Below are 14,260 nucleotides of genomic sequence, written 5' to 3'. Positions count from 1 at the left end.
GTCCAATATTCTGAGATTTATCAGCAGACCTTCAGATGAGTAAGCAAGTAAATAGAGGGACTTTTTATGGCTAATGAGTACCTCACCCTCAGCTACTGTCCTGTCCTTCCCAGAGAGTCCCTCACCAAGCAGACTTCCAGAGGACCAGCCTCCCAAAATACAGCACCTGAGCGCTGGCACTCTCCTCTCCTGTCTGTCCTATACACTCCCTGGAAGTAGATAGAAAAACTGACAGCACTGTTTACTGTCAGGAGAGATGATGCAGTACATCAGGAATGAAGCAATAACCAGGAAGCAGCACAGTTATGCAGATTTCAGCTTCCTAGCTGCACTCTTCAGCTGTGCTGAGAACTCTTCCAGAGGTAGATGCTTAGAGCAGACTCCTTCCCACACATGCTTCTTCAAAAGAGCAGCTATGGAGCCCACCTTGTGCTAAAGTTACAAAAGATTTGCTGGAAGAACTTGCTGTGTGTAGTGGGACTGCAACATGATCTTCTTCCAGTCATGACTGAAGGTCAGGATGACCGTTTCTAGGGCTCTAGCTGACTGTAGTGTGGCATCGGTGATCGTTACACAAATACTCTCTATTACAGATGAGTGCATGATGGGCTCTTATATAAGGTACTCTGATATGTGGAAAGAGACAGTTGGAATTAGCCTCTCTTCTCAATCACTGCCTATGACAAGCCTGATTTTCTCTCTGATACTCAAAGGACTTCTGTTACCAACCCCATACAGCCTTACAATTTAGGGGTGAAAAGAGAGTGGTTATAGTTACCCTGTAAACTTTAGCCCTTAATAACCTCAATAGCAGATTTCTTTATGAAGGGAATATTTGCTACACCTTTTAAATAAAGAAAGAAAAAGAAAAAATCCCACAGAAACAAGAGAAGCAAAACCACTAGACCTACTTAAGGAAACAGCCTGGGACACAAGACAAGATGCAAAAGTTGACCTCTGAAAGAAAAATGAAAGGCTTTAAAAATATGATTGGCATAATTAACAATTAATTGTAATTAATTATAATGAATCCAATGATGACAATTAATTATCATTACTAAAGTCCTTGAGGTAAGAACCACAATTTGGAGCTGGAGCTGTATGGCTTTGATGGGACAATGCAGAGTTGGCAGCATCTTTTACATCCTCTGTTATAAACTAACCTTCCCACCCTTCAGAAAATGCCATGCTGTGAGCAGGGAAAATGAATAGGCCTTCCGGTTATTTATCCTTTTGGCTTCTGATATTTGTATTTAGAGCTGCCTGTGGTATGCCTGATGGCTGCTGACACGTATGACAGAGTGTCTCTGATTACAGGAACGTTATCAGTTGAAGCACTGCCATCAAATGCTGCACAGTAAGTACCCATGTTTGGCTGCCCTTCTAAGACTCTCTGTCTCTTATTTCTCTCTCTCTCTTTTAGTGACTTACCTTTCAGGCTGATTTCAGCATCACCATTCCTCCCTTTTCCTCCCTGAAAAGGATATTTTGGAAGTATAGCTGATCACTGTCAGCTGTAATTGCTCAAAAATGTGAACGTGCTGCAGAGAAGAGGAAATACGGTATCCATGACTCATCCATACTTTAGGCAAATTCTCTAGTTCAAGGGAAAAATGAAAAGACAGGTCCTAAAAAAAGGCAGGAGGCCGGAATAACAAAGTTAAACAGGAAGAGATATTGAATACAGTCAGCCGGCCTTAGAAGCAGCAAACTTCTGATCCACAAGAAAGCAACAATAGGCTTAGAAATTAATTATTCCAGATGCACTGTATATCCTGCACACAAGTGGAACACCAGACCACTGCTCACAGAAATGCACGGACTATCTCAGTTTGCATGTGGAGAGGCCGGCTTTTGCCACAGGCCCCGCGCACAGCTCCTGACCCCGAGCAGCTCCACGACATAAGACTTACGTGTGAGTCCGGGTATCAGCACCTGGCTCTCCACCAGGAACCTGCTCGCCTGGAAACAATTGTGTCATGCTCTGGCATTTCCTTTCCCTTTTGCTGATGTCCCTCATGTTGAGTCACTGAGGTCACAAAGGATGGCTTTAAAGGGCCACGCACTGCATGAAAAAGCAGAGGGACAAATCTTTGTCATCCTTCCGTTATGGCTCATGACAAAGACTTTCAGCCCGATGAAACAATGCTGCTGTGTCCCCACCAGCCGTGCGGTGACAGCTCGTGCACATCACCCCCTATTCCCGGCATCACAAGGACAGCAGTTCATGCAGCATGCTCACCCTGGGCTTCTGGGCAGCACTGTGTTGCCTTGTGCAGCACTTACCACTGTTTTTCGTGAAAGTGACCAATTATTAAAGTTGGGGTTCAGGTATACGGATCTACCTGTTGTTGCATACACAAATTCTCAAATGATACAAAGGAACTTATGCCAGACTCCACTGGCATAAACAAGACCGACGGCAGTCTAATCTCAAAGCAAAGCGGTACTTATTTCATGCTTCATGTTGCAATGCATACATCTGCAACCTGTGTTTTAACATCTCTGTAATGACCTAATGAAATTGCAGTTGCTGGTGGGCTGGAAGTGTTTCCATGGTAGATTGGCTTTGCAACAAAAATGCATAATAGGTGGTTGCCCAGGGCAGCAAAATATTAGGAGCTGCAAAATGTCAGTGCAGCGTGTGAACGGCAGCAGGTCCAGAAAGGCTGGATGTTTTCCAGTAATGGTGCCGACCTCAGCATTGGATGCTCCACTCATACTCACCTATCCTCAGTGCAAAAGGTGCAGTGTCAGTAATGAGCCATCACAGCAAAGATATGGTCAGTAAATACACAGAAGGACACATATCATTGACCTTTTACATGCTTAAGGTGGAATTATTGCTTTAATGGATATGTAAGCAATAATATTTTTCCAGACAACTAAAAAAGGCCTGTCCCAAGGGCATCCTGTCACTGTCCCTTCCACTGAATGCCTAAGTAGAAGACAAGTGTATTACTTAAATAAAACTGATTTATTGCAGAGAAAAATTCAAGCCACAAAGTTCACATGTGCATTTAGATGCAAGTTTTCACTGAGTCATGATCTAATATTCATTGTGCTCCTTCAAGGTAGGTGCCAGTCTAAGCATCCAGCTCAAATCTTCCCAAATTAGTGTCCAGGCATGTTTTTTCAATATAAATCCATCTCCAGGCTTTGCATTACTATTTAATTTTATTTTATATTTTATTTTTCTCTGGAAAACTGCAAGCATGATGTCCCAGTACTGTGAATTGTATAGCCAAGTTTCCTAGGTTTGGGGAATTCAGAGAAGAGCTGACGGTGGGAAGGAGGAGGCTTCCTCTAGACACAACCCCACTCCTCCCACCCCTGATCACGGTGTCTTTCATACCACTGCTGATAACACACCAAGTAGTGGACTCCCTACCGAGTCACTACTCTGATCTGGCATGGGGGATTAGCAGTCTTTAGAAAAACCCCAAACTTGAGGAACACTAATAAGTGTGGTTCCAGACAAGCACAGGGCTTGTCTGCAGCTCAGCATAGACCTTCCCATGCTATTCCAAAAATGCATGGTGTCCTTTGTTCTTCTTTGTTCTTCACAGCTCTGTTAGCTGTGCTGAAACTACTGAAACTACAGAAAAACCTCCAGTTTTGGTTCACTTGGAAAGACTCCTGTTGCCCTCAAAGGGCACTGGGTGGCAGTCTTTGTACTGAGTGTAAATGAGTACAGCCTTACTCCTCATCTTCCTTTTCATGAAAGGCAAATCAGGCAATTCATGTAGCTGGAACAAAAGGCCTGAGGATTTCTGCCCTCCCTTCCCTGCCAGCACTGTGGAACTGTCAGCAAAACCCCTACCTCCGCAAAACCCAGGCAACAGTGCAAACTGGGGAAAACCAGTGCGCAGTGTAATCCTGCAGCAGTACTACCACATGCTGTAGTATATATGTATGGATATACATATTCATGTATCACAGTTTTTACACTCATATATACATACACTGCACATTTACATATATACATATGCACAGTAATAGTACTGTATTACTGTAATGCTCATGACTGGTGAAGTTTTTATGCATTCCCCTACTGGCAGAAGGGGAACTGAGTGGAATTTTGTCCGTAACCTGTGACACAGCAGGGAAATCAGCTTCAAGTGGCTGTTTTTTTGTTGTTTTTTTTTTTTTTTTTCCCCAAATTTAAAGATGACTGCTTGCCACTTAGAGCAGTCTCCAAAAAGGCACTGCTTGCTGCTACTTGAAGAGCTAACTGAGGTAGCAGTTTATGCCTACTTTAGCCAATATCTGAATGTAAAGATTTACCCTTTGGGGTGGTGTTTGGGAGCTGATTAATATCTGTGTTTCCAGTCCAGACTCTTGGTTGCAAAATCCTTCCAGGAAGCAAAAGGGCAGCAGCTTTTATCCCCTTCCTCCATGAAGTGGTATAGGTGGATGAAAAGCCTGACTGGAGAAATAGCTGTTTGGGTGAATTATGTGTAAGCTGTCTGTGGAGCAGAACATTTCACAGAGACAATGTAGCAGTAATTGGTGCGCATTTTGCTTTTCAGCACTAACATCCTGAGAATGCTGATGGTACAGAAACTAATTGCCAATTCTGCTAGATTCACTTGAAACCTATTAAAAAAATAAAATAAATAACAATCAGCAACAAAAATGCAGGCAGCCTGCTCACTTGCCAGGCAAGGTTTGGCTCCAGGGGAGAAAATTGCCTGCTCCATGGGCAAACCAAAACTCATATGGCACCAGTGGAGGAGGACCAACAATAACAATTTGCTGTTTGCTCTGAAGCCCTCGTAGGCACTTGTATGACTGACAGCCTGGTTTATTCTTGGGCTTTCATCTCGTTCCTTTCTTAAAACCTTCAGCCTGTGACAGGCCTGGGTATACCAGAAGGCCCCATGCTGCCGGGCCTGCACTGCTGCTTCCAAACTGCCACAGGGAACCTGGCCACAGCGACTATCTCCAGAGGAAACAGCAACAGCTATTGCAGAGGGACATACAGGTCAAGGTGAGAAAAAAAAAAAATACAGGCCTCAGGAGCCATTGCTACTTGGGGGCCAGATGTATTGGCAGCTTCAGGCAGGTGTGGGACAGGGTGTCATGCGCAGGCCAGGAAGAGTTCAGGTATAAATACAGAGGCTTCCTGCCATTGCTGGACATGCTGCCAGCACACAGCAACAGCCAGAGATGTGGGCCAGACCAAAGATCCTCTGCATTTCACTCTTCTTCCTCAGAGTCTTCAGCCCTTTCATTTGTCCCATTTTTCAACCATGTATTCAGCACTATGGGAAAGCTTGAAGGAGGACCAGGGGACTTCAAAGGACTTGATGATAAAAAGTTGTGCCACCCATATATGAGATTTCTACCACACATATTTTTGCTTACGTGGTACATGTCAGATCATGGTTCCACATACAAAAAGCTGGGCTTTAAGCTGGTAACGTACTTGAGAGTGAGGTCCTGAGGTTACAACAGTTGGATGAACACATGGCTGTGTATTGAGGTAGTAGTCAGAAAAGTAAATTGGATATTAGTATTAATTAGGAAAAAAATAGAATGAAACAGAAAAAAAATAACATCATTATGTTGATAACAGTTTTGGGAGCAAACCCCATAGTACTTGAAGATAAGATCAGCTGAAGGCTGCCAAAGAGCTACACCACATCAAATTCAGGAAACTAACCTGAAAAGAAAACTAGGAAAACAAGAAAAAAAAATAGAAAACTAGATATTGGAAACTAGTTATATGAAAACTAGATATTGGAAGACTACATGAGAGAAGTATCACATGTTCTTGCACCAACCTGATTCCTCCCCATGTCTTTGCCTACGGCATAGTCAGAAACCAAATATTGAGGCAGAGAGGCCCTCAGCCTGAACCAGTACAGCTATCCTTATGTCCTTACTTCTCTGCATTAGTCCTGCAGTGAACATTCATTTAATAACCCAGCTGGAGCAGGCACTTGTCAGAGATACACTGGGAGACACACATTTCTCAGCATAAAATGGGGATAAAACACCATTCTTCTAATTCACACAAGCAGAAGTGACAGAGCAGGTTGTGCAGGATTCTGCTCTCACTGCTGGAAATCTGCTGACACTCACAAATTACTCTGCTAGGAGGCCAGAGATGAAGCTGAAGGTGCAAGGCATTGGCAGATTACACCCAGAGGGTTTCTGAATTACTTGTTCTGCTTCATTCCTACACTTTCCTGTTTGGCAAATTCATTCCAGTTTTGAAAGGTCAAGAAGTCTTGCAATGTTATGTTTGACTAATTGACCACGTAACTTTGTGTTCAGCCTCCTCAATTGTTTGGACATGGTCAAGAGTGCCAGCCTGATTTTTGTTAACTGGAACATGATGTTTGGATCTGGGGGTTTCTTTTGTAGCTTCTTCTAGAGCTGCAAGAAGCTGGGGAGTGTCAGCCTGACCTGGCTTGCTCTCAAGTACAAACGCTCATTTGCAGGCCGCACTAGTGGTAGTTGTGCCTGGTTTCCTAAAACAAGTATTTAAAGTCATAGGTAGTTCCTAAAAAGTTCTTTGCTTCCTGCTGCTACTTCCAGGAGCCAGGTGTTTAGCTTCAAGGACAGTCCCTTTTCTTCTGCCTATCTGGGCAAAGCCAGATCTGGGTACCTCCAGGAGTGATGACTATGCAGAAGAAGCTTCTCGCCCTTCTGCCCTTCCAGATCTCTGCTCCCACAATAAACTGGTATTCCTCTCACATTGCACTTCCTTGTTGCTGCTTGTTCCTCCAGACCCATTGCTAGGAAGGATGGCTTATAAAAATACCCATTCCACCAGCATACTTTCTGGAGAGGTTGTTTTGCTGTATGTTTTTTATCTGGAAAAATAAATACTTGTCTGAGGAAGGCTTCTCTCTCTCGCATGTTATTTGGTATTTTTGTGAAGTCCCAGTTTCTAGAATCATGTACAAGGATCTCAGCTCTCATTTAAAAAATGACAGTTAGCTGTTATTCTTGTAACTATAAAAAATGAAGCTTTTATCTCTAAAACCAGGTGGCAAATGACAACTTAGAGTTCTGGTTCTTGAAATTCTTACTATCTTGATATCTTGAACACAAAATGAGGATGTCATCTGTTACAGCAACTATTCTAGTTATAATTTAGAATATTTAGAATTGGTAGTACTGTCTTTGTGATTTCATGAGCACAGGGAACAGAGGACAGTGAAAAATCATTTCAAACAGCCTGGGGCTGAAAGCAGTACAGCCTCTCCTCCGGCTCATCAGCTGCTAGAACAGTGTCCTCCTGCATGAACATGCACTCCTCTGCGAATAGAATAAACTGAACCTAAATATTTTAGTTTGCACCTGGAACAACAACCAGAATGCATATTTTGTAACCCATTTCCAGCACAGGAGGAAATAAACCTCCTAGAAAGTTAACAAAAACCAACCCTTTTACTGAAAGATAAACATAGGACATGGGACTAAACAGGACATCCTGGGTTACTGATTTCAGACTGACAGGTGTCATTTGTCACTTTCATAAATTGATACTTTTTTTTTTTATTATTTAATTGGGTTTCCCTCAGGTCACTTTTTTCTGATAGGGACCCCAGAATCTCATTCCTCTGACAGTTTGTCAGCTTTCTTTCATGCAGCTCTATTTAACTCTGGCTACTTCACAGCTATTTGATCTTGCACTATCTTTGTCCTTTAACCTACATAAATCTCTTTTTGTAGCATGTTTATTTGTAGATAGCAAACATATTGCTTCTGATCCTTTGTTTAGCTCTCCACGTCTCTTCCTATCTACCAGACCCTCTTTCCTCCCCTACCCCTAATCTTGCCTCTTTCTTCAGCAGTGTTGACTGGGATTGCATGTGATGTCTCCAAAGGAGGGGTTTGTGTTTTGTTTTTTCTTTGTGATGACTTCAGTATTCTTCTAATTCAGCTCATTAAGGTTTTTAGGAAGGAAACGGTAATTCCAGTTCACAACACTCAAATATAGGATAGCTCAGCACTTAAATCTGAAGTAGTCAAACAAAAGAGAAGAAGCTCTCATTGAGGATTCCAAATAACCCAGACATAAAGGGATGCCAGGAACCTTTAAAACCTAAGGGTCATACAACAGCCAATGAAGTTTATGGATGATTGAGCACAGTCCATGTAAACCAGGATAGTGCTTCATTTTACACAGCATCTTCCAGAGCTAGAGAGTCTTGAAGTTCTTCAAATAGCATCACTTCCCAGATGGCTGCAGTTAGTAGATTACACCTATACTTAGCAATAAGAGGCTAGGGAATGCTTCCTGTAGCACCTGTCTCCTCAGAGATAGGACTTTACCCAAGTATCTCAAGATGTACCAAATACAACTCTGTAGGACTGTCTGCCAGAAACAGATTAAATTCTTTCTTCTTTCGTAAGAGATTCACGCACATTTCTCTCACCTCCTGCAAGCAGGGTGCCCAACCTGCTAGCCTATGGGCTGTATGTGTTACACGATCCACCTCTGCCTCTCCCACTTTACAAAAAGACTGGAAGATTCATTAAGCAGAAAACAAGGCACAAGTTGTAATCCAGCAATGCAGGTATCCACTCACTGGGTTAAGAGGAAACAGGCAGACTGGGCACTGGATCTTGTACTTTATCTGATGTACTGGTAAATACGACGTAGCAAAACATGCAACAGGGACCAACTCTATGTCTCCTTTCCTAGAAGTGATGCATTGAGAGTTATAAAGCCTTATTTTCTTCTGAGGATCTGCTTAAATTCCACAGCAGTAAAAAAATAATGGTGGGTTCATAATATGTTGTTTCTCTTATTCCGTGTTTCCCTGGCCAATATAAGAGAAGAGATCTGTTTAAGAATCATTTTGGTTAGACTAACAACATGGTATTCCTACACACTCGTCAGCAAGGCAGAAGCTTCTGAGAAGATAGGTCTGCCTTTACAGGCAATTCATACAGTCCTATTAATGTACTTTGGCTTTCGATGGGTGCCAAGTCATGCAGAATAAAAAAGAAAACACACACAAAAACACAGATTAATTACATACAGGCAGTAATGCTCAGCTATTGTGAATGGGCCTAGACTCATTGACTTTAGTGAAAGTACATAGGTTTACATCAGTACATATTTGACCTTTGAGACTGAAACAGTCCTAGATTTCTCTCCTCTTATTATGAACTTACTGGAATCTCTACGATTTCATGCTAACAATAGTGCCTCTGCTCAGACGGTAAGAGCTCATCTGCCAGCAACAAAGCTTCCTGTCAATTTGCTTTTAAGAGGAACAGAGAGAAAGTGCCATGCACAGCTCTGTGTGTTTGGTGATTGATGTTCAACCCACTTAATTCAAACTCACTAGATATACTGGACTCCATATCAAAAACACGCCAAATATGTTGTGCAGGTTTGTGCACATGGACTTTCTAGGTAATTAGTAAAAATTCACACTGAGGGCATCTGAGTAAGCATAAGAGAAATATCACAGTGTATATTTCCCAGAAGGCTTTAATATATTTATATGTGGGATGAAGAGATCATTTGTATTTTATTTGCTTATAAAGTAATTCTAGGTGTCTGCTTGACTAGGAAATTTGAGTAAAGTAGATCTTGAGTACGGATGGGTGCAATTATCTGTGAGCATTCACTCACTGTTTTGTGGGAAAACAAGGATAAGCAGAAGTAGTCATACAATAAATTATGTCCTTTAGCGCTGGGCATTAAACGCTCCTTTGAGTGTTGAAGTTCTCTATTCCTCTGCAGCAATTCCCTGCAGCTCTCCTGGAAGGTGGCTACGTGGTGCCCACGCATGGTAACATCTGAAAGACTACACGGTGCAGAAAACAAGGGGACAAGAGGATAACTGTCGTATGCCAAGGAGGAAGAGAGACATACTTCAACATGCTTCCTGTCAAAGTGTGAATTACAGGGAGCCTGAGTATGCTTTCAATGCAGACAAGATTGCTTTTCTGAGGTTCACCTCAGTGCACAGTGCTAAGTAGACCTGGTCAGAGGTTTCTGAAATTTGGTCTTCCTGATGAGAAGAGTTAAATTATGCTTAAATAAACAACAATTAAATCCTGTTTTCCTGCATGAAGTGTTTTTTTTTTTTTTTTTTAAATAACATCAAGAACTTCTCTATTCATAATTCAGCACTGATATGTCATGACACGTAGTACTGTTAGTACTTCTTTGCATGCTCCAATATGCAGGTCTGTTAAGTGATTTTCTAATAACCATTATTTCAGATAGTTTTTTCTACTAAGCCAGCTCTTTCCACCCATGCATTTAATTACTTGTCCTAAGACTTGTGCATTTCCATCCCTCTTTCCAATGTAAAAGGTAGCGTTTTTTTTTTTTTTAAATTAAAATCCACTTTCTGCCTTGGGAGCAACAGAATCAAAAAATGTTATCTGATTGCCTCATTTCTAAACACAGTGCAATTTTAGCAGCCACACATGAACAAAGTAGTATTTCATGTTACCAAATCATCAGATTACAGCATTGGTTTTTAAACTCAATAGTTTACCTAAGATCAAAATTAGATCACTTGATTGGACAAGTTCAGTTTATAAAGGATTTTGCTGTGTTGCTAAAAGTAGTAAGTACATATGAACAGAATGCCATGACACAGTACCTATGCATTAAAAACCCCCGCCCCCCCCCCCCCCCCCCCCCAATCCTTTTGAAGCTGCTTTGACCCATATGGAACTTCACACTGACTTTGCAGCATTTAATGTGACGTCTGGCTTCCATTTTCATGAGGCCTCTGCTAACACGCTTCTAAGGTCAAACCTTTGAGCCTTTGGAAGACAGCTTTGTTTGTCATTTTATATGCTTCATGATACTAAATAGATTTTCACAGAATGTTCTTAGGGAAAAGCAGAAAGCCAGAGGCAGAACTCCCTTTGATAATTCACCATGTCCAGGCTTAGTTAAACGGAGTCAGATGCTGGAGGAACAGGTTTCCAGGTACAAGCTGGCAGGTCGCCTATAACTGCTATGTTCAGCTTCTCTCTTTATCAACTCATGGTTCACAGACTGGAGGGGGCAGATGATATGATAAGCAGGATAAAAGAAAGATTGGCCATGACATAGGTGAGAATCTCAGCTTCTGAATAAATATGGAAGAATCACTGAGGAAAATTGGTATGCTGAGCAAGTCCAGTGAAGTAACTGAGGCAGGAGGTCAAATAAGTTCAATACCTGAGAATTGATCAAATGGAAATTGTTCAACCAGACTGGAAGAATGCATCAAACCTGAGCAGCAAGTTAAGAAGTGCTTCTGAATTCTTACAGGAAGTTCATAAAATCCCATAGCATTTGGAGCATGAGAATGCTCCACTCAAGAAAAAAAGACCGAGGCAACTCTACAGGAAATGCATATAAAACCCACGACAAACTGACAATAGGCTTTTGCCATAAGAAATATCCTAACCCTAGATCTAAATCTGAATTCCCAGTCCTCCAAAAAATGAGCTACTTAAGCCCAGTGATATGCACCAGCCCATTACCTGAAAAAAGACTCAAAGTATAAGTTTAAAATGAAGACTAAGGCAAGATTTGTGACTATAAGCCTAATTTTGCCCTACAGTCATTTCTAACAAGTGCTTATATTACCACCTACTTGTCATAAATTTCTAAATGGATTCTGTAGACCATCCACTTCTTTCTCTATGAAGCCTGTCTACTACTTACTGTTAAAGGCTATGTAAGGTACCCAAGAAGTATGAGAAACTGCAGGCCTTCTCTATATGCACCTAGCAGCTGAACATGTTGCTCATGTATGTGTGTTTCTGGGAAAAGCCTCAGCAACAGGGCTTCCTGCCTTAGGAGTAGGATTGATTCATCAACAAAACCATCCACAGGAAACTCCCACTACCCAGCATTATTTCACAGGAGCTAAATATTGCAGTGGTCCATGGTATGGGAACATTAACTTCAGCCCAGGTTACATTGTTCCAGGCATCCTATCATGTTTTTTAGCTCATTTCAAAAATATTCCAAGCTGTTGCACACAATGAGCGGAAAACATCCTGACTTGATTCCAGCTGACTTCATAGAGAATTACACCACCTTTAGTGATGAAATAGCATTTTGGACAGCTGTAAGTAGCGTGGTCCCTCTGGATCTCCACCTAAATGTGCCACTGTTTCTCCATTAGCAAGGCATTGAGAGACCCTAGCTGATTAATTGAGTTGAAGAGCTGAGGTGCCCGATATGTGACATTGGAAAGGAGATTTCCCCTATTACTCTGAAGTCTGTGCAGGTGGGACTTTTTTTTCCTCCTAAGAGGAAAAATATTAGCATAAAACTGAAAATTGACAAGTAGAAAACATGAATAATTACTTTTGCATTATAGAAAGGAAAACATTTTCCTACTGGGAGGGTAGTGTTGCAAGCATTCTTTTACTCTTTACAAGTCAAGGCCCTGATATGGGCTTTTAGTTAATTATGCTTTAAACAGCACAGGAACAGGTTACCAGAAAGGTTGTGTGGTCTCGTTCTCTGAAAGTTTTTCAGGACTTGATCTAAACAAATTCATAGCTGATCTGACTTAGTGCTGGTGACAGCACTTGCTGGGGTGGAAGGCTGGAGCAGGTGACACCCAGTGATCTCTTCCAACAAAATTTTATGTGATTTTGGGGCTTTTATCCAAAAGGATCAACTTTTCTTTCAGTCCTGCAACAAACATACAATATAATGTAGCTTGATTTTTGTTTTCCTCACGTATACATACATTTTCAGCAGTCTCTCAATTATAAAAGTCAATTTCACAGTCAGTAAATGGTTCATTTATTGATTCTCATCTACTAAATCCAAGCAGTTCCACAAACAACAATATACTGGTGATGTACTGAGGGCTAAGAGAAATTACTCACATTTACAGGGAGAAAAAATACAAAGCTACAAATTGACAGCCTCTCTTCAGTACAAGAGCTATAATTTCAAATGTCAAAAACCTTTGACATGCTTCATAGATTACATCTTTAGGAGAGATGTACTTCTGTTTAAATGCTGAAATGAAAGGACTTCTACCCATTTCAAATTGTAATTTCAGCAAACTACTTAGGCTGCAATATTTTATCTGTTTTTCTGAGGTTTAAGATACTCCACATGCTGCCAAGGAGCTCTGTCTTAGCAAAAGTTGAACTCCATTGGAATTCTGCACCTACACCCTAAGCTTAAATAGAAAGGCAGAAAATTTAAAAGTATAATTAATTAAAATCCCATATCAGGACCTTGACACGTAAAGTGTAAAAGGATGTTTGCAACGCAAAACACAGGCTTAAGCTCCACTCATTGCAGAACCAAGCCCTGAATGCTTTCAGCCGCTAAAGTCAATGCTCTCTCGTGGTTCTCCATGAGAAATGCAAAGGACGAGAAATAGATGAGCCTTCCTGCCTGTGTTTTTGTCTCTACAGAGGGACTCTGCATGGCTGACAGCTAAGTTACAGCCTGCACCGTTACATACCAAACAGTCTCACTACAGCCCCGATTCCCTCAAAAGCTACCACGAACAACTAGATTCATACTGAATTCCTACTTGGGAAATAGCCTGTGCATATTGTGGCGTAGTTTAAAACAGTCTCAAGGCTCAACACAGGCTCAGCTTAAGGGAGCTGTAAGTATCTCTTCTACAGATCTTTGCCCTCTGCCCTCATCCAGCCACTATTCTTAACACTTGCACAATCCTGAGGTTTTTGTGTAAACAAATATATTCTCAGCTTCTAGTCCCACTGATAGAGGATACTTTGTAGTTTACATATCTTTAAGTTTTGAAATTTCTCAATGGCTGTCTAAACTCATGTATATCTAGCCATCGTGGGGAAACGCAAATACTGCTACGTGACAAATCTAGTGCTGCCAGTTCCCTGCTCTCCAAACACACACAACTCTGCTAGCCACACCAAGCACATTCACACAGATTCACCAGCGAGATCCCAGCTCCACAGCTTTCCCTGTGGCAGCCTGCTCAGTGCAAGGAGCAAGTGCAGGAGCTTCCTGGTCCTTCCAGCACCGTCCTGCACGATCAGCATAAATTGCCTGCAAGAAGAGAGCTTTGGCCCTTCATGCCTCCTTTGGGAATCTCCAGGTAAAAAGCTGAGCCCTTTACAAGGCCTTAGGAGCCTTCTTGTAAGTCGCTTATCTAAACTGACCTCACCTTGTAGGTCCTAGATGCCGGTTCTTAGTGCTGCAACACCCTTGATACCAGCAGAAGGACAGACAGAGACAGTCCAGCTGGGATGTCTAACCCTCCTAGGTGAGCACCAGGAAGCCTGGTGCTGCTTTGGCTGCTGC

The 14,260-nt window shown here is 41.9% G+C and overlaps 2 long non-coding RNA genes across 4 annotated transcripts in view; one reads left to right on the top strand and one right to left on the bottom strand.

Moving 5' to 3' along the window:
• LOC121068357 overlaps positions 1–2,529 on the bottom strand; it is a 33,142-nt gene extending 30,613 nt beyond the window's left edge. Inside the window, exon 1 of one of the 3 annotated variants that reach the window (XR_005818825.1) lies at positions 1,914–2,529. This is a non-coding gene — a long non-coding RNA (uncharacterized LOC121068357). The remainder of the gene's footprint in view (positions 1–1,913) is intronic. The other 2 variants (XR_005818827.1, XR_005818826.1) reach the window with 2 other exon arrangements.
• Positions 288–10,041, top strand: LOC121068358. Its single transcript, XR_005818828.1, has 3 exons — positions 288–514; positions 1,258–1,357; positions 9,722–10,041. It is a non-coding gene; the product is annotated as an uncharacterized LOC121068358 (long non-coding RNA).
• The last annotated feature ends 4,219 nt before the right edge of the window (positions 10,042–14,260 follow it).

This window comes from Cygnus olor, chromosome 3, assembly GCF_009769625.2.
Source record: "Cygnus olor isolate bCygOlo1 chromosome 3, bCygOlo1.pri.v2, whole genome shotgun sequence".
NCBI classification, from domain to species: Eukaryota; Metazoa; Chordata; class Aves; order Anseriformes; family Anatidae; genus Cygnus; species Cygnus olor.
The sequence above is the reverse complement of the archived record's forward strand: the minus strand, read 5'-3'. Positions and strand labels throughout refer to the sequence as shown.